Source organism: Sciurus vulgaris (assembly GCF_902686455.1).
Source record: "Sciurus vulgaris genome assembly, chromosome: 14".
Classification (NCBI taxonomy): domain Eukaryota; kingdom Metazoa; phylum Chordata; class Mammalia; order Rodentia; family Sciuridae; genus Sciurus; species Sciurus vulgaris.
In genome coordinates, this window is record NC_136475.1 from 37,481,822 (window position 1) to 37,506,947 (window position 25,126).

General features: G+C 33.2%; 1 pseudogene across 1 annotated transcript; it reads right to left on the bottom strand.

The window, feature by feature from the left end:
• Positions 1-1,279: 1,279 nt before the first annotated feature.
• On the bottom strand, positions 1,280-24,652 carry LOC306644534 (tubulin alpha-1C chain-like; annotated as a pseudogene). Its single transcript has 2 exons — positions 24,583-24,652; positions 1,280-1,980 (listed from the first exon to the last, which is right to left on the bottom strand). The product of its transcript is annotated as a tubulin alpha-1C chain-like (transcript).
• Positions 24,653-25,126: the final 474 nt, after the last annotated feature.

Consider the following 25,126-nt stretch of genomic DNA (forward strand, 5'->3'; position numbering starts at 1 on the left):
GGGGTGAAATGAAAGGATGTGCATTTCTCAAAAATTCTGAGGTGCTGCTGTATTGTTGCTCTCTGGGATCTTCCCTTTGAGAACAACTGCTATTCTCTCATCAAAGTGTCATCTTACCTTTACATCATTGTCTGCTCTTCCTCATTATTCCTCTCCTGATGATCACACTTTTAGTTGGGGGGACTTGGGCTTCCATTGAACACAGTCAACAGCAGGTCCTGAACTTACCCAAGTCACAGATGTGAAGGAGTCACGTGGAAGTTGGATGCACACTTTTCCCAGACAGGCTCATGTTCCAACTTGGCCTCCTTTCCATTCTGCTGGTACATCTTCTCTTGCTAGTCATTATTGTTTTGATTGCCCTCTATTCTTAACTCACAATCCAATACTTTCTAGCTCATTTTCCTCTATTGTTCACTGCTACTTTTTATGGGGTTTCTCTGCCTGACTTGATTATGAACTCTTTGAAAGTAAAAGACCTTGTCATGTATCTTCTGTCTCAGCACAGTTCTCAGCAAGTAGAGGTTGCTTCTCTTTAAGTTTCCAATGATTATCAAAATTTTTCAGAAACAGATTTTCATGATATCAAGTAAGGTGCAAAAATTTATTGCAAGAAGGTTCAGGGGAGAAATTATTGTGTTGTGAGAGTCTCAGTCCAATCAGTGATTTAATCCCCTGATCAGAATTAACAGATTGGTAACTAAAGTGGTAGGTTGTGGCTGGTGGAGGTGGGCATTGGGGGCATGACTTTGGAGTATATATTTGTATCTGGCAAGTGGAGTAGCTCTTTGCTTCTTAATTATGACATGAGCTACTTCCTTTCACCACACTCTCCTGCCATGATGTTCGACCTCAACTTGAGTCCTGAGGAATGGAGCCTGCTGCCTATGGATTGAGACCTCTGAAACCATGATCCCCTACATAAACCTTTCCTCCTCTATAATTGTTCTGGTCAGGTCATTTTAGTCACAGCAGTGAAAAAGTTGACTAAAACATATTTCTTATGTAGTACTGCACTTTTCTAAATGTTGGGTGGGATATACTTACACTAAAAATGATTTAATTTTTATGAAATCCAAACTTAGTTTAGCATACCATAGTTTATCTGTCAACCTTCATAGGTTTTCATAACTTGATTTTCAAATTTCATTAACTGTCCTTTGATATTTAAAATGGAAATATATTTATTGATAGTTTAGGTCTAAAACTGACAATTAATTACAAAGAACAGAAATAAGATGAATCCAAGACAATGAAATGTGAAATTGCAGCAGAAAAGTTAATACTCTTCACCCTCATCCTGTCCTTCAGCACTATCTCCTCCAGCCTCTTCATAATCTTTCTTTAGGGCAGCCATGTTCTTTTGGATCTGAGCAAACTCTCTTTCCTCCATCCCTTCAACCACATGCCAAACTTTTAATCCAGGCAAACCCAAGCCTCAGCAACAGCTGAGGTGTTGTTAAATGTACCTACAGCAGGCTGCACCTTGACCAGGCCTCCACCAGGTACCACAGTGGGAGGCTGGTAATTAATGCCAATCTTGAAGCCAGTGGGGCATCACTCCACAAACTGGATGGTACACTTTGTTTTGATGTGGCAATGGCAGCATTGCCATCTTTGGAGACCACATCACCAGGGTACAACAGGCATCAAGCCATGTATTTACCATAGGGAGGAACACATTTCATCAGCTGGTTGGCAGATTCAAAGCAAACATCGGTGATCTCTACTACAGAAAGCTGTTCATGGTAGGCTTTCTCAGCAGAGTTGACAGGGACATATGCAGCCAGTGGGAAGTGGATGCCGGGATAGAGCACCAAGTTGGTCTAGAATTCTGTCAGGTCAACATTTACATCTCCATCAAATTTGAGGAAAGCGGTGATAGAAGACACAATGTGACTAATGAGGCAGTTAAGGTTAGTGTAGGTTGGGCATCAATGTCAAGGTTTCTGCAACAGATATCATAGATGGCCTCAAGATCTACGTGAAGGTACAATCAGATTTCCTCAGGGTACATCTTCCTCCAAGAACTCTTCCCTCTTTTATATGTCACCATATTTTAGTAGTATGGCTATGGAAAAGACATCTAATCTCTGAATTTTTGTTGGCACATCTGATGAATGGAGATAATGAATATAATTGCCTAAACAGGTAAGTCATAATTTCTCCAGTAATCCTTTTTATTTTTGTGAGTAGTGCTTAGTGTGTTGATATACATGGTGACCATTAACATCTTTGTGATTGTTAATGGAGGAGAAGTTCAGGGTATTATATTTTTTAAAAATCTATATCTATATCAATATAGATACATACAGATATATCTATGTATACACACATACATTGAATTTTATATTTAAAGTTTGTAGTAAATAAATACAAGAGGCATATTTCTGCCTTCTAGGAGCTTAACAGATTGGTGAACCTTGTGATATATAAAATCTTGTGAAAGAAATAATAACAATTTTAGGGCTCCTGCCCCACTGACCTAGTTTGAAGCCAAGTCAGTTGATAAAAAGAGACAGTGACAAGCTAGACCTCGGGTATGTCCTTGGATCAGGTTCCTTGTGATCAAACACCATCCCCACCACCCCCGACACACACTATTTTTTTTTTCCTACTATGTAATCACAATTTCTCAAATTGGTTTCTGAGGTTAATTGCCTTGACCATATACTTGAGCTAAGTTGCTCTCATTGACAGAGAATGAGGAATCTAACCATAAGGTAGTATCTGAGACTTTTGATTTCTTCTAAATCTAATATTAATCAAGAAATATTCTGATGCAAAAAAAAAAAAAAAAACCCACAAGCAAACCTTATGTGTTAGTTAAAAGATATCTTTTAGCAAGATTTCATGAAATTGGAATTTACAAATCAGACGCCTGAGAGGAAACTAGGAGTACTGATGTTATTAATACTCAGGCCCCAGAGGCAATCTTTCTGTCCATCACTGTTTTCCCAAGGCTGATTCTGTTCCAGAAATATGGACAATTGTCAGGTTAGACCGTATGAAGATAATAAAATACAGAAAGGTCAACAACTCCAGCCAGTTACATATGTCTCAATACCTACATTTTTGACCTGGGTTTGTTTCAGTTTCTGAACCCCACAAATGTATACTAATACTAATTCTGGAGTATTTGACCTTCTTTAAAGGAGTGAATAATGATTTGGGCTCTACTTATATTGAGAAGAGAGCTGTAAATATTTAAGGGTCTAAAAACTACCCTAGGTTCAAATCGATGGCTTAGTGAATAATAAGCTAGGACTTCCTACCATTTGCTGTTATTTCTCAGTCTAGAGAGTATTTTGACTGGTTTCTTAGGAATTAAAATTTCTTCATTTTGTTTTCAGTCATGTATTTATTCACTGCTGGAGAGCTGAGCATTATTTTTTCTCTCTTTGTTCCTAATGTCATATGTCCTTCTCAATCAGACTGTAATTGTCACTTCCCTTTCAAGTTTCCATTGCAGACTCTTTCCAAATGTGTTCAGTTGTTTATTGTGAAATTATTATTTTCTGTCAAAATGTGTTTTCTTTTTTCTCTCATTGAATTTTTAAGTCTTCTTATGCTTTAAATTACATCAAGTCAAGCACTAGGTGTGTTCCATGCCCTCTTATTTAAGAACTTGTTATAGGAAAGCACCTATCTCATACAGTTACATTTTGTGACATATATATTTGTGTACTGCAAAAACTTGGCTAGACTCTATTTAATTATTTCCATCCCTCCCTTAAATTGAACATAGCTCTCACCTTGGTGTAAAAGAAACAAAAACAAAAAGAAAACCTCCTTCAGGGAGTGGATGACACAACCTTGTACTACCAGCTATTCCAGAAGCCAAGGCAGGAGGATTGCAAGTTTAAGGCTAACCAGGAAAACTTAGTGAGACCCTGTCTCAAAAGGAAATAAAAAAAAGTGCTGGCGGTGTTAGCTCAGTGATAAAGTGCCCCTGGGTAAACTTACCCCTCATCAATTAAGGAATTAAAGCAGCATGTAATAAAAAATAATTTTGGTGTTCTTTTAATAGAAATCGTAAAATAATACCTAACCCCACTCTTCTTTTAAATAGAGCTTCATTTAACCCATGGTAGCAATATAATTATGCCTTCCTTGTAAATATCTAGAGAACTAAAGATTTTACCATTTCTTCTTATAATCCATCTTAGCAGTGAGATATGGTGAGATGCAGATTCTTATATCTGAAGGATCCAAAGAATGAGACTTATAGACAATGGAGGGTAAGGGCAAAGTAACACAATTTATTTTTGAAACAGAGAGGAAGTATATACTCCCACAGGAGGGGTCCTGAGTGGGTTGCCTCAGAGGTGTTGCTGTCTAGGGGTTTATAAGGTGTTACTGTAGTTGACTGCTAATGCTACTGGCTGATGATTTTTAAGGAAGGAAGTTTTTTCTACAGTCAGAGTGATATGCTCAGTGATCATGTATCCCCCATCCAATCAGGATGTTGATCATGTACTGTTCATGGTGCTTGGCCCATCAGATACTTTGTACACAGAACTGTTGCAATTGAGGTCCCCACCCTGTCTATCATGTTTTTGGCTCCTGCTTTCAGTGGCAATAATCAAGGGACAAAAAATGAGTGCTAAAATTCACAAATGAGCAATTTCAGTAATTTCTCTCAGACTCCATGTTAGTGTACAGTTTGAAGAATCTATACATTTTCCAGTTTTGGACCAGAAGAATTGAAGTTTGTCTATATAGGCTATACATACAAATGGTTTCAATATTTTAACAAAAATGTATGTTTAAGTCATTGTAGATTTTACATGATTTTGTTTCTATCCAAATAACTAAAACGGATCTAATGTATAATTTTCAAAGATTCATTCATTCGCTGGTAAATTGATGGAGTTGGAGTATATCATGCTATGCAAAATAAGCCAAACCCAAAACAACAAAGGCCAAATGTTTTCTCTGATATGCGGATGCTAATTCATAATAAGGTGGCAGGGCAATCTGGAAGAATAGAGTTACTTTATATAAGGTAGGGGGGAGTGAAAGGAGGGGAAAGAGTGTGGGGTAGGAAAGATAGTAGAGTAAAACAGACATTATTACCTCATATACATATATGACTGCATGACTGATGTGATCCTACAATATGAATAATCACTGCAATATGTATAATACACTCCATTTATGTATGATCTATCAAAATGTATAAATGCATTTTATTGTTATGAACATCTTATTATAACAATTAAAAAATTTTAAAAAAGAAAATTAGCCTGCACTCTTAAAAACATCAATATCCTGGGGAAATGTGGGATAATTGTTCAAGATTAAAGAAACATACCCCCCAAAAAAGATTCATATCCTTATAAAATATTTGAATGGGAAATTATGTTTTAAAATGCAATGCATAGTCCTGTAATCTCATATAAAGGGGACTAAGTGTTACATTCACTATCTTAATTCTCTTTAAATTCCTCAAATCCTCTTCTCTAATATGGTCCCCTGCATTTACACATTCAACACCATGGAGTTTTTCCAATTTCCATTGGTAAAGAGGTAAATTCTATAACATTTTTAGCCAAGGTGAGCAGCTTTCACAATTAGAAATCTTAACACAATTATGTTGCAGGTAAAGCTACTTTGAGAAGTGACCAGCAAGTGTGACTTGTTATGCACAGGGACAAAAAAATTAATAAACTGATCAAGAAACAAATATAAGCAATTCTGACATCGAAGGTCATTAGCAATATCTTATGTGGAGATTCCAGATAGGTGCAATAGTGAGATACTGTTGGAGATGTGAAGTTGGGGTTGTTAATCTTTGAATTTTCTAAAGCCTTCAAAAAGACCAGCAAATTTTAAATTATTCTAAGCAATCATGCCACCATGGTATTCACTGTTTCAGTATCTACAGATGGCATGCTAAGTATAGTGAACTCTTTTTCACTAACTTGGGACATGTTCAAAATGAAAGGGTGTATTGCCAACAAAGAAGAAAGAATTAACTTGACACTTCTTAACAGCTCCAAATGACAAAGACCAAATGAACATCTATTGAATTTATAAAATTAATTTTAAAGATGTATAACTTATACAAAATAAATTCACCCATTTCTAGTGTAAAGTTAAATTTTTATAGTAAGCATAGCCTAATATTCATATATGCATGAAACTAGAGAGCATTTCTATCACCTCAAAAATGTCACTTTTGACTCTTCCTAGTCAATTCTCTTCCCCATCCCTCTGATAACAAACCAAGGTTTTTCTATTTCCCCTCAGTGCAGTTTTGAGCTCTTATCTGATGACAAATTTTACTGAGCTTTCTTTGATGGGTTCATTTTCAATTGGTATATGTCTTTTCTTTTTTTAAAAAAATATACAACAAATTGTTTTTGGCTTAAAATTTTATGGCATCACATAAAATAGTGCCTTTATTTAATTACTTGTTATTCAAAAAATATTGGTAGAATTCCTGTTGCAGTTGATATGTTTTCTTTCACCAAATGTCTTTTCAAATGCCCTTTTTAAAACTGAGTTATTTATATCATTAATATTGTGGCAAGAAGATTTAAAAATAATTTTGGATATGAATTACTTATATGATATTTAATGCTTCAATTTTTTTCTGGGGCTTGTAACTTCACTTATTTTTAGTCTTACAAAAACTAATTTCTTTCTCTCTCTCTCTCTCTCCTTTTGTTTTGTTTTGTTTTGTTTTGTTTCTTACTGGGGATTGAACCCAGAGGTGCTTTATCACTGAGTTACATCTCAGCTTCTTTTTTTTTTTTTTTTTTTTTTTTGAGAAAGTGTCTTGCTAAGTTACTGAGGTTGCTGAGCTGGCCTTGAACTTGTGATTATCTCATCTCCTGAGCCTTCTGAGTCTCTGGGATAATAGGCATGTGCCATGTGCCACTGCCCTTAATATGTTTTCATTCTGGGGAAGCTTAATTTAGAATATTTTTGCCTGCTATTTTGTGTACTTTCTAAAAATTGTCTGCCAAATCTGATGTCATGAATTTCTCCTATATTTTCTTCTGAGTGTTTTCTTCTTCAGTTTAAATCTGATTCATTTTCAGTTGTTTATCATATATCAGGTGAATTAACACTTGAGATTCATCTTCCTCTGCTTCCATATGAATATCCAGCTGTTCCAGCAGGATTATTGAAAAGAATATCCTTTTTCTTAAGTTACCTTGGCAGCTTGGTTAAAATCAATTGCTCATACAAGGGTGTCTGAATTTCTGCTTCACTGATCTATCCTCATGCCTTATGCCAATGCCATACTCTCTTGATTATTGGACACTTACAGTAAATCTTGGAATCAGGGAAAATAATTTAGTTCTTCTTTTGCAAAACTTATGTGGCTACTTTTGGTCATTTGCATTTTGATATACATTTTATATTCTCTTCTCAACTTCAAAATGATGGGGAGTTTCAAATTACATGGTAATTTACACATCAATTTTGGAAGAATTGCTTTCCTTACAAAAGTTTAAAACAACAGCAAACATTTGCTCATCATCTCTTTTGTTCCCTTTTATTCTTTAAGTTTATTTCTATGTATTTCAAATTATTGGAGCTGTTAAAAATATTTAAAACTTTTAACTTATAATTTTTTAGTATACACAACATTTTGCATTGTATTTGCATTTTGAAAGCATGCTAAATTCTAATTAGTTCTAGTAGCTTTGTTGCAAATTATTTAGGAGTTTCTGTTTATGCAAATAAAGAATGTTTTACTTCCTTTTCCTTTTCATTATTTTATCCTTACCTATTGATTAAAGCTCCAGTTCAATCTTAAATAGAAATGGTAAGAAGGAAACTTCTTGCTTTGTTCCAGTAAGCTATGTGATAATGTCCTCTATTTTATTCCCCAAATCAATGTTTCCTCTTCACTTTCTCTTCTTTCCTCCCTTCCCTCTCCATTCCTCCCACTTCTCTTCCTATCTCTACCCGTCCAGTGTGTGTGAGAGCAATATGCGTGTGTACACATAATGTATATAGTTTTATACATAATAAACCTTTACATCTATGTAGTCATATATGTAGAGTTGCATACATATACAACTATAATGCATATAGTTGTCTATTAACATATGAAATCTAGAGATTTAGAACAACTTTTGATCTTTTTAAAGATTGACTTTCGATTGCATGAACATTCTTTATTATTCTGCTATTTAAAAGAAGACTTTCAATCTTCCAAATTTCCTTTAACGTCTTGTGGTTTAATTTGCTCTTCTTTGTTTAGTATTTTAAGATACAATCATAGATAATTAATTCTAGAATTTTCTTTTTTCTAATGCAAATATTTTGTATATAAATTTCCCCCCAAATTACATTTTATTTTTTTTCATATGATATATGATTTCATTTCATTCCTTTACTTCAAAATACTTTTGGATTTTCCTCATGATTCTCAAGTTTGACTCTGATCTATCTGGTTGAATTTTCCATGAGCACTAAAAACTAATGTGCACTATTTTGCTCTTGTTTTTAAATGATAATTAAGTGAAATTGTTTTATAGTGTTGCTCAAGTCCTCCACTTAATCATTTACTGAAGAATAGAGTTAAAATTTTAAACTATACTTATTCATTTTCTCCTATTTGTTGTATCAATTTTTGCTTCATTGTTATAGAAATCTGTTATAATAATATAAACATTTACTATTGCTATATTTTCTGTATTAATTGCCCTTTTCTTTTCTCTCTTTACGTCTGGTAATAGTCCTTGTCATTGAATCTCTTTTGTCTCTTAGTAGTAAAATTTCTAATATTTTCTTTAGGTTACTGTTTTTATGATATATTTTTTATTCTTTTATTTTGATGAATATGTATTAATTGTACATATTAATGGGGTTCAGTGAGATATCTTTATACATGGAGAATGGTGATTATAAAAATAAATATATAACAAATGCTGTCTAGAATGTGGAATAAAAGAAACTTCATACACTTTTGGTAGAAATGTAAATTAGTTCAGCCATTATGGACAACACTATAGAGGTTCCTTGAGAAATACAAAAATAAAACTACCATATGATCCAGCTATCCCATTTCTGGGTATATATCCAAAGGAAATAAAATTATCCTTACTTTCGGTATAACTGTATCTTTATATTTAAAATTTCTTATGGATGCCATATTGTTTTTACTTTTTATACACTCATGTCTTTGATTTTAAATAGAGTGCTTAGATAATTTATATTTAATGAAATTTTGAAACAGATGAGTTTATTCATTACATTTTTCTCTCAGATTCCTATTTCCTCCATTTGGATTCCTTTTTGTCTTTTTTTCCAATAACCTTTGAGTTTTATTTTCATAATTCAATCTTATTTTTCTTTGAACAGTGAGTTAAAAATCTTATTTTTAGTGGGTGATATCGTGTTTCTGCTCTACCTTAAAACTCATTTTATTAATAATATGCCAATTTCCATATTGCATAAGTCTTAAAAAAGTGAATTATTACTAATTTTCCTTCAAATCTTTTATACTATTCTTGTCATAACTTTACTATTGTATGAGTTAATTATCTGATGATATTATAATTTTTATTAATTCAAACAGATCTCAAATATTTTAGGTGATAAAATAATGTATATTATATTTATAAATAAATTTACCCTATTTTTAAGTGTTAATTTCTCTGTATAAATTTAAATTCCTACCTGGTATAATTTTCTTTCTGTCTGGGAATTTCCTAATATTTCTTATACTGTTAGATCTGCTCTGCCTGAATTCTTTTAGTTTCTGTTGGTGTGAGGAAGCATTATTTTGACTTCATTATGGAAATATAATTTAGTGAGTATGGTGTTCTAGATTTACCATTTTGTTTTTCCTTTCGGAGCTTTAAAATTACCCATTCATTGTCTTCCGTCCTGCACAGTTTATGATTATAATTCACTTGTAATTTTTATTTTAATTTCTCCGAATCCAATGTGCTTTTTCCCCTTCAGCTTCTTTTAGGATTTTCTCTTCATCACTGGTTTTCAGCAGTGTCATTATGGGGCATTGGGAAGGGTATTGGGAAGGGTATGTGTGTATCTGTTGCTTGTTTTTCCTTTTAACTCTCACTAAGCGTCTTTGATCCATAAAATCATGTATTTTTATCAAGATGGATAAATCTGGGCAACCGTTTATTTAAATGCTGTTTCTGTTGCTTCCCTCTTTATTCTTTCCATTTGGAACCGCCATTATCTATATTACAACACTTGATGTTGTCACACATTTCACTGAGGTTGTGCTCTGTATTCTTGGTGGTGTTCCTTTTTCATGATTGGTCCTTTTATGTGTGTGTCTTGGTTTTGATATGAGGTGTTCCCAAAAAGTTCATGCGTGAATTCTCAAAGGCTAAATGATTAAATTATGAGACTGGTAACCTAATCATTGAATCAATCCATAAATATGTTTTAACTGGGCAGTTACTCTAGGGTGTGACTGGGGGAAGTATGTCATTGGGGGGTGTGTCTTTGGGGTTTCTGTTTTGTCCTTGGTGAACAGAGCTCTCTGCTTCCTGGTTGTCAAGTTCTGAACTGCTTTCCTCCAACATGTCCTACCACCACAATGTTCTGCCTCACCTCTAGCCCAGATCGTTGGAGTTGGACAATCATGGATTGTCCAAATAGAAGACCAATATATGCCAATGAGTCAATGAGTCTAACACCATAAGCCAAAATAAGGTTTTCCTCTAATTTGTTCTTGGCATTTATTTTGATCACAGCAATGAAGAAGCTCACTAAAACATTATGGATATGCATATGCTATATATATATATATATATATATATATATATATATATATATATCTCATACCAGTGTGTTTTTCCTTAATGATACTATGCTTTTCATTTCCTTAAGTTGCATTAGATCTTTATTTTATAATTAATTTTTTATCATGCTTATGTTTTTCTACATTTTCTTGAGCATATTTTAAAGTTCTATAAAGGCATTTTTATTTTGAAGAACAATAACATAATCTGTTTCCATTGATAGAGTTTTTTATGGTTATATTCATATTTTCCCACTGTTTTCCATACCTGATATGCCAGACATTGTGATTTTTTTATGGTGTTCAGTGTTAGATTTGGCTACATTCCTAGAAAATATATTGAATTCTGGTCTAGCACATAGTTAACTGGAATCAGTTTGATAATTTCAATCCTTGAATTTTCATATGGCATATATAGAGCAACCTTTATTCTGAAGCTAATTTAGCTCTATTACTAGGGCTTGATCCTTTTAAGGAATGAACCCAGAGTTCTTGCCTCACCTGTAGGATTTAATGGGCCTGTTCTACAGCTGTTCTTTTGCTCTTTAGAGAGTTTTATCCTGGTCCTTCATATATTAGAACTCATTGAAAAAAAAGGTGGGACTATGCTGTAGCTCATTCAACCTTCTTATTTAGTAGTGGCCTCCTGGCCTTCTGCTGCACACATTCTACCAACCTAAACATCCTCAAACTCTGGTCTCTGTTAATTCTCTACCAAATTCTGATCACAAATTTAATGGTTGAAATAAGTCATTATGTATATATTATATCCATGTTTTTCCTTTTTGAATCATAAAAAGTTTAGAGAATATGTAAATTTTGTGTATAGATAGAACTATAAAGCTTCTGAATACAGTTATACATTTAACATGAGAATGGAATTATAAAACCAAGGGAAAGGAAAACCTACCAACTCTTTATTGCCATGAATGAAGGTTTTTGAATTATATAACATTTTAATAAATCAAATAAAGTGTTTAATATAAATACTCAACAAAATCATCAAGTTAACTTAAAATTGAAGAATGATTCATATTAAAAATTATAGAACTAAAATTTCTTTATTTCTTTTTTTTTTTTTTTCTTTTTTTCTGATGACTGTGATTTTATTGTAAATCTTGAAGTTGAGTGGGTATTGAAAGCACCCAGAAACCACTCTGGTCACAGGAACTCATGCAAGAGATTTTATTAAGGGGACAGGCAGAGTGTCTGCCCGCAGGGTGAGAAAGAGAGAGTGAGAGAGAGAAAGAGAGAAAGAGTGAGAGTGAATGTGTGTGTGAGAGAGAGAGACAGAGAGAGAGAGAGTGCGCATGCAGGAGCAAGAGCAAGGGAAAGAGAGAAAGAATGACGTGGATACATTCTTAAGTAGTAGAATTTCGCAGGCTAATAACAATGGATCAATGGCTGGCGAGGAGGTTTGCAGGCTAAAAATCTGGACCAATTACTGGCTAACAATCTGGGTTGTAAAGTGGTATGGGGGGGGCAGAGAATAATGGCTGCAAAATAGCAGATCTGATGCCAATAGGTATAGTCCTCTAAGTACTTCATTATTACATGGGCTATGATGGATTTTACTTACCATAAATGTTAGAATATTTATCAATATCCACAAAATAACTTGAGATTTTTTCTTTTTGATTGTTGAATCTGGATCAAGTTGGGAAGATCCGACATCTACCAATATTCATTCTTCCTATCTGAGAATATGGACTATCTCCTCATTTAGTTCCTTGATTTCTTTCATTGGAGTTTTGTAGCTTCCCTCATGAACATTTTGTACACATTTTGTTGGCTTTATACCAAAATATTTTTTTTGAGGGAGTGCTGATGTACGTGATATTGCTGTTAACTTTAAATTTCAATCGTTCATTGCTGGTATATAGGAAAGCAATTATCGATTTTTTTGTGTATTAACCTTGGGTCCTTGTCTGCTCTGATTGTTTAGTAGTTCCAGGGGATTTTATTGTTGATTCTTGCAGACTATCTACATAGACACTCAAATAATCTGTGAACGAAGTCAATTTTACTTCTTCCTTTCCAATCTATATACATTTTACTTCCTGATCATGATGTTAAAAGGAGTAATAAGAGGGGACATTTTTGCTTTGTTCCTGATTAGTAGGCAAGTTCCTAGTTACCATCAAGTATGTTAATTACATAGTTTTATGATATTGTTTATCTTGTTGAGAAGTTCTACTCTAAGTTTGCTCACAGTTTTTATTATGAAAGGCTGCTAGACTTTGTGGAATGTTTTCTTCACTCACTGATATGGTCACATGATTTTCCTTCCTTAGTGTGTTGATATGATGGATTACATTATTAATTTTCAAACGTCAAACTTATGTATTGAGGTATCTATTTATTCCCATTCTGTCATTTTCTGCCTTCTGATTCAAAATTTTAGTCCATTTACATTTAAAGTAGTTGCTGACAATAAAATTCCTTCTGCCATGTTGTTTTCTATAGATTTTGTAAAATTCTTATCCCTCATTTCCTTTATTACTACTATCTCATATTTAGTTGATCTTTTAGTGACAACTTTTTATTCCCTGCACAATTCCTTGTTTTCTGTATTTTCAGATTATAATGAGCATTATATATGTAACCTAAAGTTACAACAATCTGATTTAAATTGATAAATAACTTCAATAGCATAGAAAAACTCTATTCCTGTACAGCTTTGTCCTCCACCTTTGTCACTAAATCCCCAAAGATATGCTTTGGATGCCCAATGACATATTTATATTTTATGCCTTTGTCACAATTTTTATAATTAAAATGGAGTTACAAAATTACAATAATTCTAATATTTATATTTACCCTTGCATATATCTTAATTGAAGATATTTCTTTTTTCTTTTAGTTTTAGAGCATGTTGACTTATTGGTTTTTTTTTTTTTTTATTTTTACAGACTGCGTTTTGATTCGTTATACAAAAATAGGGTACAATTTTTCATTTCTATGGTTGTGAATGATGTAGATTCATACCATTCATGTAATCATACATGTACATAGGGTAATGATGTCTGTCTCATTCCATCATTTTCATACCCCCACTCCCTCCTCCCTCTCATTTCCCTGTACATAAAGTTCCTCCATTCTTCTCTTACCCCTCACCCCCATTATGTATCATCATCCACTTACCAGGGAAAACATTTGGCCTTTGATTTTTTGGGATTGACTTATTTAACTTAGCATGATATTCTTCAATTCAATCCATTTATCTGCAAATGCCATAATATTATTCTTCTTTATGCTGAATAATATTCCATTGTATATATAACCACAGTTTCTTTATCCATTCATATGTTGAAGGGCATCTAGGTTGGTTTCCACAATCTAACTATTGTGAAATGACCTACTATAAACATTGATGTGGTTACATTACTGTAGTATGCTAATTTTAAGTCCTTTGGGTGTAAACTGAGGAGTGGGATAACTGGGTCAAAAGTGGTTCCATTCCAAGTTTTCTGAGGAATCTCCATACTGCTTTCCAGCGTGGCTGCACCAATTTGCAACTCCACCAGCAATGTAAAAGTGTGCCTTTTTCCCCACATCCATGCCAACACCTATTATTGTTTGTGTTCTTGATAATAGCCATTCTAATTGAAGTAAGATGAAATCTTAGAATTTTTAAATTTGCATTTCTCTCTTATTACTAAAGATGTTGAACACTTTTTCATATATTTATTAATCACCTGTATATCTTCTTCTGTAAATTGTCTGTCCAGTTCCTTGGGCCCATTTATTGATTGGGTTCTCTGTGTTTTTGGTGTAAAGTTTTATAACTTTATAAATTTTGGAGATTAGTGTTCTATCTGAAGTGTGTGTGGAAAAGATTTTCTGCCACTCTGTAGACTCTCTTTTCACATTATTGATTTCATCCCTTGCTGAGAAAATCTTTTTAGTTTGAATTTATCCCATTTATTGATTATTTCTTGGATCTCTTGTACTTTGGGAGTCTTGTTAAAGAAGTCTAGTCCTAAGCTGACATGATGAAGATTTAGGCCCATTTTTTCTTCTGGTAGGTGCAGAGTCTCTGGTCTAATTCCTAGGTCCTTGATACATTTTGAGTTGACTTTTGTGCAGGGTGAGAGATAGATGTTTAATTTCATTTTACTACATACGGATTTCCAGTTTTGCCAGCACCATTTGTTGAACAGGATACCTTTTCTCCATTGTATGTTTTTGATTCCTTTGTCTAGTATGAGGTAACTGTATTTATGTGGGTTTGTCTCCGTGTCTACTATTCTGAATCATTGGTCTGCCTGCCTATTTTGGTGCCAATACCATGCTGTTTTTGTTACTATTGCTCTTTAGTGTAGTTTAAGATCTGGTATTGTGATGCCTCCTGCTTCAGTTTCTCTGCTCAGGGTTGTTTTGGTTATTCAAGGTCTCTTAGTTTTCCAGATGAATTTCATGATTGCTTTCTCTATTTCTATGAGGAATGTCATTGGGATTTTAGTTGGAATTGCATTAAATCTGTATAGCACCTTTGGTAGAATGGCCATTTTGACAAAATTCATTCTGCCTATCCAAGAACATGGGAGATCTTTCCATCTTCTAAGATTTTCTTTATTTCTTTTGTGTTCTATAGTTGTCATTTTATTTTATTTTATTTGAGGCTATTGTGAATGGAGTGGTTTTTCTAATTTCTCTTTCAGAGGATTCATCACTTATGAATAGAAATGCATTAGATTTATACATATTGATTTTTATCCTGCTAATTTGTTGAATTCATTTATTAGTTCTAGTAGTGTTCTGATGGAGTTTTTGGATCTTCTAAATATAGAATCATGTCATCGGCAAATAGTGATAGCTTGAGTTCTTCTTTTCCTATTTGCATCCCTTTGATTTCTTTGGTCAAATTGCTCTGGCAAGTGTTTCAAGGACAATGTTGAAGAGAAGTGGTGAAAGAGGGCATCCCTGCCTTTTTTCCATTTTTAATGTAAATGCTTTCAGTTTTTCTCCATTTAGAGTGATGTTGGCCATGGGCTTAGCATAGACAGCCATTACAATGTTGAGGTATGTTCCTACATCCTTATTTTTTCTAGTGTTTTGAGCATGAAGGGGTATTGTATTTTATCAAATGCTTTCTCAGTATCTATTGAAATAATCATATGATTCTTAACTTTAAATCTATTGATGTGGAATTATGTTTATTGATTTCTGTATGTTGAACCGACCTTACATCCCTGGGTAAATCCCACTTGATCATGGTGCACTATCTTTTTATTTGTTTTTGTATGCCATTTACCAGAATTTTATTAAGAACTTTTGCATCTATGTTCATCAGGGATATTGGTCTAAAGTTTTCTTTCCTTGATGTGTCTTTGTCTGGTTTTGGTATCAGAGTGATACTAGCCTCATAAAATGTATTCAGAAGGGTTGCCTCTTTTTCTATTTCCTGGAATACTTTGAAGAGTATTGGAATGAGTTCTTCTTATAGAATTTGATTGAGAATTCATCTGGTCCTGGGCTTTTCTTTGTTGGTAGGCTTTTGATGCTGCTTCTATTTCAGTGCTTGAAACTGATCTGTTTACATTGTGTATGTCTTCCTGATTCAATTTGGGAGGATCATGTGTCTTAAAAATTTCAATGTTTTTGATATTTTCTATTTTGTTGGAGTATACATTTTCAAAGTAGCTTCTAATTATATTATGTATTTCAGTGGTGTCTGTCATGATCTTTCCTTTTTCATCACAAATTCTAGTAATTTGAGTTTTCTCTCTCCTTCTCTTCATTAGTGTGGCTAAGGGTTTATCAGTTTTGTTTACTTTTTCAAAGAACCTATTTTTTGTTTTGTCAATTTTTTGCATTTTTTTCTCTTGTTTCAATTTCATTGATTTCAGCTCTGATTTTAATTATTTCTTGTCTTCTACTACTTTTGATGTTGATCTGTTCTTTTTTTCCTAGGGCATTAAGATGTAATGTTAGGTCATTTAGTTGTTGACTTTTTATTCTTTTAATGTATGGGTTTAATGCAATGAACTTTCCTCTTAGTACTGTTTTCAGAGCATCCCAGAGATTTTGATATGTTGCGTCATTGTTCTTGTTTAACCTCAAATAATTTTTTTAATTTCCTCCCTGATGTCTTCTGTTATCGTTGCATCATTCAATAGCATATTTAGTCTCCAGGTGTTTGATTCTAATTTTATCATTGATTTCTAATTGCATTCCTATGGTCTAATAGAATACAAGGGAGTATCTTTATTTTTTTGTATTTACTAATGACTGCTTTGTGGCATAGCATATGGTCTATTTTGGAGAAGGATCCATATGTTGTTGCTCAGAAGAAAGTGTATTCACTCGATGATGGATGAAATAATCTATATATGTCCATTAAGTTTATATCATTGTTTGTATTATATAATTCTATGATTTATTTGTTCAGTTTTTGTTTGGAGGATCTATCCAGTTGTGAGAGTGGTGTGTTAAATTCACCCAGTATTATTGTGTTGTGGTCTATTTGATTTTTGAAATTGAGAAGGGTTTGTTTGATGTACATAGATGCACCATTGTTTGAGGCATAAATATTTAAAATTGTTATGTCTTGCTGTTTTTTGGTTCCCTGAAGCCGTATGAAATATTCTTCTTTATCCATTCTGACTAACTTAGTTTTGAACTCCACCTTATTGGATATGAGGATGGAAACCCGTGCTTTTTTTACTGAGTCCAGGTGCATGGTATATGTTTTCCCCATTCTTTCACCTTTAGTCTGTGAATGTCTTGTTCTATGAGATGATTCTCTTGTAGGCAGCATATTGTTGGGTCTTTCTTTTTAATCCTGTCAGTCTATGTCTTTTGATTAATGAGTTTAGGTCATTAACATTCAGGGTTAGTGCAGGTCTTATAGCCCATCTGGGAGAGTGCCTGCCTTGCATGCTTGAGGCCCAGGTTCGAGTCCCCAGCACTGTGGGATTGTGGAAATAACAAAGGAAACCCAATCTGAGCTTCCCAACATTCAGGGTTATTATTGAGATGTGATTTATATTCCTTGTCATTTTGACTTATTTTGGATTTTGAACTTGACTTGGTTTCTCCTTTAATTTGCTTTTCCTTTAGGGTAGTTCCTCCCTTTGCTGACTTGCACTCTTGTTTTTCACTTCCTCCTCATGAAATAGTTTGCTGAGAATGTTCTGTAGCACAGGTTTTCTGTTTATAAATTCTTGTAACTTTTGTTTATCATGGAAAGATTTTTTTCATCATCAAATCTGAAGGTTAGTTTTGCTGGATAAGTTGGCATCCATTTTCTTTCAGAGCTTGAAATATATTGTTCCAAGCCTTTCTAGTTTTTAGGTCTGGGCTGAGAAATCTGTTGATATCTGTATTGTTTCCCCCTATATGTAATTTGACACCTTTCTCTTAAAATTTCTTATTGATAAGACAGAAAAAAAAGGATAAGTTTTGGTGGCCAAAAACCAAGAAAATACTCATTCCTACCCAGCACAAGTCCTTATAAAATAAGCAATAAGATTATATTTTCCTAACATGAAAATTGATATCTCTTTCCATAATAGCTAGTACAATAAACTTTGCTCGATGGTAGATTTTTTAAATGATAGATTTTGAAAATCAAGTATTTTGTCTTTAAAAGCTCATTACTATAACACTAGTCATTGGAAAGCTGTATCTTTAAACTTATTTTATTACCAGGTGGCATACTTCTTATCACTTTCCCTCCTTAACTTTTCTTTGACTCCTCCTGAGGATAACAATATTAACTATGGATTCCACTTCATCTTTTCTATTCATTTAGTATAGTGTTGGAGCCTGCCACATAGTTGCCAACCTTGTGGGGGAACAACCCCTATCTGTTCATTTTTATTGCTGCTAGTCCCCACGTTTGTACAAGTATCTGTAGTTTTGCTAAAGGAGTGCTAGATTCTGGCAATTAACCTTAATGATCTGCTTTATATTGTTTGGTTGCTTTGTTTTATTTGTATTTTAAAATTTGAGTCATAATCCACATACTGTGCAATTGTCCATTTTTTAAAAGTACAGTTTTGTGAGTCTTAGTATATTGTATTTAACCACCATCTTATTCCTGACATTTCAATCTCCTACTGTCAGAAAGAACCTACACCCATCAGCAGTCATTCCTCCTTACCCACTTCTATGCAGGTCCTGACAACTCTGCTGATTCTATACAGTTTATATAAATGATTTTATACTTTATGTGGCATTTTGTATTTGGCTTCTTTCACTTAATATGCTTTTACTTAAGGTTCATCCATGTTGTACTGTGTAGAAACATTTCATTTATTTTTATGCTGGGAGAAACACTCCTTTCTACATGTATAACACATTTGTCCATTTATTTTGGGTTGTTTACATTTTTAATCTATTATTATTATGAGTAATAATACTATGAAAATATATGTACTGGTTTTTATATAAACATGTTTTGCATTATTTTAGTTATATGTTTAGAAAGGTAATTGTTGACTTATCAAATCATTAAGGTGTAAGGATGCTTCATATATTCTGTATAGTAGATTCTAATTAGATATTTTCAGAAATTACAAATACAAAATACATTCTATTATTACTTGGGTTTCATTTTTGGATTCTTAGTAATGTCTTTTGAAACAAAAAACATATTTCTTTTGATTAAATTTCATTCATATGCATAAACTAAGAAATCATTGCTTGGGCACAGTTCTTATTTCCTTCTAAGAGTTTTAGAGATTTGTTATTTCAGTGAGACCTTTGATTGAAATCTAGTTAATTTTTAATTTTGATTTTTAATTTCATTCCTTTGGATGTGCATGTCCTATTGTCTTAGCAACATCTGTTGAAAAGATAATTTTACGCCCACTGATTGGTTTTGGTCCCTTTGTCAAAAATCAATTAGCAATGTATAGGTTTAATTATAAACTCCTATTTATATTCCTTGATCTTTAAATATTTATTCTTATTCCTCTGTTACATATATATGGTCTTCATTATTATAGCTTTGTGGAAAATTTTGAAATCAAGAAATGTGAGTCCTCCATGTTTTCTTTCCTTTTTCAACATTCTGAGTTTATTTTATTTCATATTAATTGTAGATCCAACTTGTAAATTTCTATATCCTACAAAAAGTAGCTATGATCTCAAAAAGAATCGAATTGAATCTGTCCATCAATTTAGGGTTTATTACCATATTAATAATAACCTACTAATCTATGAATGTGCAATGCCTTCTCATTTGTGCAGATCTTTTAAAATTTCTTTCAATAACATTTTGTAATTTTCAGTTTGCAAGTTCTGTTATTGAAAGTGGTGATGGAGGATGGAAGAGCAGATACAGATATCGGGGTTTCTGATGCCCTCATGGCTGTGGTATGTCCAGTTCCTGGGAATGTTTCTGTGCAAGGGCACAGAATGCTTAAATTCTGTATCAATGCCCTGCATGAGGAGGCTCTGTGCAAGAGCCCTATCATTTCTAACCTTGATCTCGGGCACACAGCTCCAGGGAATGAAGGAATTCTTATGCTAGACAACCGTAATGTTTCACCAGCTCTGCTCCTCCAGTTTCTGCCCACCTTATAGTAACTTTAAACAATGGACTTTCTTGAGAGATACACAAAACTCCTAACATTGCATTTTGCAAATGGACTGCAACTGTAGGAAAGCTATACAGGATGTCCTTGTTTCTGTAACATTTTTGAATACAAAGAATTATGGTTGCATAGTCTTTAACCTGATAATGAGAACTATATAAATAAAGATTGGTGGCATAACTCTTTAGACCTGCATCTCTGTCAGAGAGCAGGCTCCATCTGGTGCCAGCTTAATCTTCAAGATCTGTGTCTGTGAATTTTTAATTTTATAATCCCCCTTCGACCTTGCCAGATTCGAGAGTTTGATCCCACTGGTCTCCATCTCCTGTATTTCTTTTATTAACTAATTGCTAAATTATACTGTTTATGATGCTATTTTAAGTGGAATCATTGATTAATTTTAAGTTGTTTGGAATGTAGCTGATATTTGTACATTGATCTTATATCCTGAAACCTTTCTAAACTCACTGATAAACTGTAATATTTCTATAGATTTCTCAAAATTTTCTATACATGTGATAGTATCATTGCAAATAGAGATCCTTATTTCTTCTTTCACAATCTGAATGTATAGAATTTATTTTTGTTTCCTAAGTGTTCTAGCTTTAATTTCCCATGAAATATTGATAGGGTTGCTGAAAGCAGATAGTTTTTCCTTATTTTTGATTTTTAGTTAATAAGAAAGATCAGGATTTTAGGGGTGGAGAGATCTTCCTACTACCTCAGTTTTTTGGAAGTTCCCAGCCCTGAAATAATATTACATTAATTTTTTTTATGAAACAACTTTCATTCCTAGGATAATCCCATTTGGTCATGATGTATAATTCTCTTTATATGTGCTGCATTTTTTTAAAATTTAGTTGATGATTGATTTGAGCGTATTCATAAAGGTTATTAGTTTATAGAGTTTTGAAAATGTATTTTTTATTATTTTGGTAATACTGGACTGAATAATGTATGTGACAACATTTCTACCTCTTCTAATTTTCAGAACAATTTGGAAAGTATTGATGTTAATTTTTCTTTAAAAGTTTCATGGAATTCACCAGTGAAATGATGTGGTCCCAATATTTTCTTGGTAGAAAGTTTTTTTTTTTTTCAGTTTTTAATTTCCAACATAATATCTCTACATGTAAGCCTATTCAGATTTTCTGTTTTCTTAAAAAACCTTAATTAGTTTGTGTCATTCTGGAATTCACTCATTTTACATGAATTCTCTACTTCCTTAAAAGATAATAATTCATACTATTCCCTTATAGCCCTTTAATTTATATATAGTCCATAAACATGTTAATAATTTGATTCTTTTCTTTCTTTTTCTTGTTATATCTACCTATTGATTTGCCACACTGTTAACCTTTACAACTAAGTTTTGGTTTTGTTGATCTTCCTCTATTTTTCTATTTCCTATTTCATTTATTCACAAAAACTTTTTTATTTCTTTCCTTTTTTTTAAATTTTAATATAGACATTTATATCAAAAGTAGCTAATTTTTTCTCTGTATGCCTATAACTTTCTATCTCTGCACTGCTTTAACTTTATCCCATAATTTTTGGTATGCTAGGAATATATGTGTTCATACGTTTTATATTAGCAAATGAAATGATCAAAAATGTGAAGAGAGAGCCTATAGAATGGGAGAAAATCTTCCCCACCTGCCCCTCAGATAAAGATTAATCTCTAAGATGTATAAAAAACTTAACATCAACAAGCCCCAAAACTCCAATTAATAAATGGGCAAAGGAACTGAACAGGAACTTCAAAGAAGAAGAAATACTATTTGTCAACAAATATATGAAAAAATATTCAACATCTCTAGCAGTTAGGGAAATGCAAATTAAAACTACCCTGACATTTCATCTCACTTTAGTCAGAATGGCAATTATCAAGAATACAATCAACAATAAGTGTTGGTGAGGATGTGTGGAAAAAGATAGATTCATACATTGCTAGTGGGACTGCAAATTGTTACAACCACTCTGGAAAGTTGTGTGGAGATTCCTCAGAAAACTTGGAATGGAGCCACCCTTGGACCCAGTTAGAATATAATGCCCACTCCTCGACGTATAGCCGAAGGACTTCAAATAAGCATACTACAGTAACACAGCCACATCAATGTTTATAGTAGCTCAATTCACTATAGCTAAATATGGAAGCAGTTTAAGTTCCCTTTAACAGATGAATGGATAAATAAATGTGATATATATGCACAATGGAACACCACTCAGTCATAAAGAGAAATGAAATTATAGTGTTTGCTGGTAAATTGATGAAACTGTAGATTATCATGGTAAGTGAAATAAGCCAATCCCTAAAAACCAAAGACTGTATGTCCTCTCTGATATGCAGATGCTAACTCACAATAAGGTAGGAGTGGGGTAGAAGAATAGAAGTACTTTGGATTAGACCAAGGCAAATAAAGGGAAGGCAGAGGGAATAGGAATAGGAAAGATAGTAGAATAAATCAGACATAACTTCCTTGTTTGCATCTATGATTACATGTCCAGTGTAATTCTATATCATGTACAACTGGAAGAATAAGCTATAGTCCATATATTTATAATATATCAAAATACATTCTACTATTACATATAACTAATTAGAACAAAAAAAAGAACTAATTTAAATATTTTTTCTGGATGAATTGACTTTTTATGATAAATAAATATCATTCTCTGTTGATACAATTTTTGATGTGAAGTTTATTTTATCTGATATCCTTATAGGCACTTAATTTCACTTCTAGTTATTTTTCACATGGTGTATCTTCTCCATTCTTTCACTTTAAACCTATTTGCATCTTTAAAGCAAGAGTATGTTGCTTTTATAGAGAATCTGGTTATCATTTTTTTTCCAGTTTATTCTGATAATCTCTGCTTTTTCACTGGAGAGTTTAATTCTTTTAACTTTGATGTAACTGCTACTAAGTTTTGACTTACACTGCATTTTGTTATTGCTTTTTTATGCCTTATGTCTTTGTTCCTCACTCCACCACAGCATTCTTTCATATTAAATAGATATTCCCTTACATTGGCTTATAATTCCCTTGCAATATCCTATACAATATATCTTTGAGCTATTTTCTTAATGATTGCACTGAGGATTACTATTTATATTTTAATTTATAGTGCCTTAGCTCCAATATTAGACAAATATTTCTGTAACTCTTTTAACTCTCCTCATGTTTTTGCTCTTCTTACAATACAAATTAGAACTATATACATCGTCAATCAGTTTAGATTTATGTGTATGGTATTTAGTTATCTTTTACATCTGATAGAAAAAGTAGTTACAAACATACCTTCAAAATTCACTAGTCAGTTACTAACTCCACTTATTCTTCACTTTTTTTTTTTTTTTAATAGAAGTTAAAGATTACCTACAAGTGAAAGTTTAGGCCAGTTTTAGACCTTTCTTGAGCATGCATATATGCCTGAGTATCCATACCTCCCCGAGTACACCTGTGACCTTTTGGATCCTAACAATTATTGGAACTTTCCAAAGCTACAATACAAATTTAATTCCTCAGATTTTGATTTTAGTTTTTTTTAAATTTTTCCAATTGTTATCTAACACATGAGGCAATCTTTCAATTAATCATTTGCCTTTAATTTATTTTTAATAATTGCTCTATAGAAAAGGCTTTCTCACTGGAAGAATTCCAAATTAAACCAAATGAAGACAGACTTGCAAGTGCTGTCATCCTTGCAAATGATGACAGTTGTCTAGGCGAAAGAATTTGAAAGCACTCTCCTTCCATCTTGCTCCCTATGTTCTGCTCCATCCTTTGAATGAGAGGTACTTACTTTTACTCTGAAGGTAGGTAGGTTGGTTGGTTGGTTTTTGGTACCAGGATTGAACCTAGAGGCACTTAACCACTGAGCCCCATCCTTAGCCCTTTTTGATTTTTTTTTTTTAATTCTGAGACTAGGTCTTGCTATGTTGCTGAGGAACTTGCTAATAATGTGCTGAGGTTGGCTTTGAACTTGGAATCCTCCTGCCTCATCCTCCCAAGCGACTGAGATTAAAGGCATGTGCCACTGCACCCAGCTATTATTTTTTAATGCTACCTCAAAAAAGGTTCCTGGGGGAATGAGACTAGGAAAACTAAAAGCTCCATAAATCTCACTGTTATTGAGAAATATTCCCTGAATTGAGTTTAAAAAGTTGGTATTGATGATATCTGTCATTTTTCTCATTGCTCTTTTAGAGGAGTATTTTCTGAGACTCTGTGCTCTGTCATTTTCACTTATTTTACCCCTGTGATTAGTCTTGACGATACTTACACCAGTCCATCTTCGAGCCCTGCTGCTCCATTCTGGTGTTCCAAATCACCTTATAGGTGAGCACCCCCATGGCCTCTCCCTGTTTCTAATACATTAGCTCCAGGGTCACCATTCCTAGGTCTCTACTGAGTTACCTAAGTCTTGTATTTCCCTGAGGAAAGAGAATTTTACTACACGTATTACTTCCTTAAGTTTTGAATATCCTGCAAGAAAACATCCTTGACTCAAATGATGTACAAGTCAGTTCAATTCTTTGTGTTTTCATGCTTGCGGTCCTTTTCCTTACAGATTTCATATACCGAGTTCTTTCCCTTATGATAAGCCCATATTTTTTTTTTTTTTTTTTTTTTTGCTAAGTGGCTCTGTCAAGACCCCTTTAAGTCCTCTAAACATAGTAAAAGTGTTGACCCTTATAAGGAAGACATTAGGGTTATCAATATTATTCTTTATCCCAGAGCCTACTACAACATCTCAATATATTTTTGATACAACTATTGAATTATGAAGGGAATCTAGGCTATTATTCCTAGATGGACAGGTACAC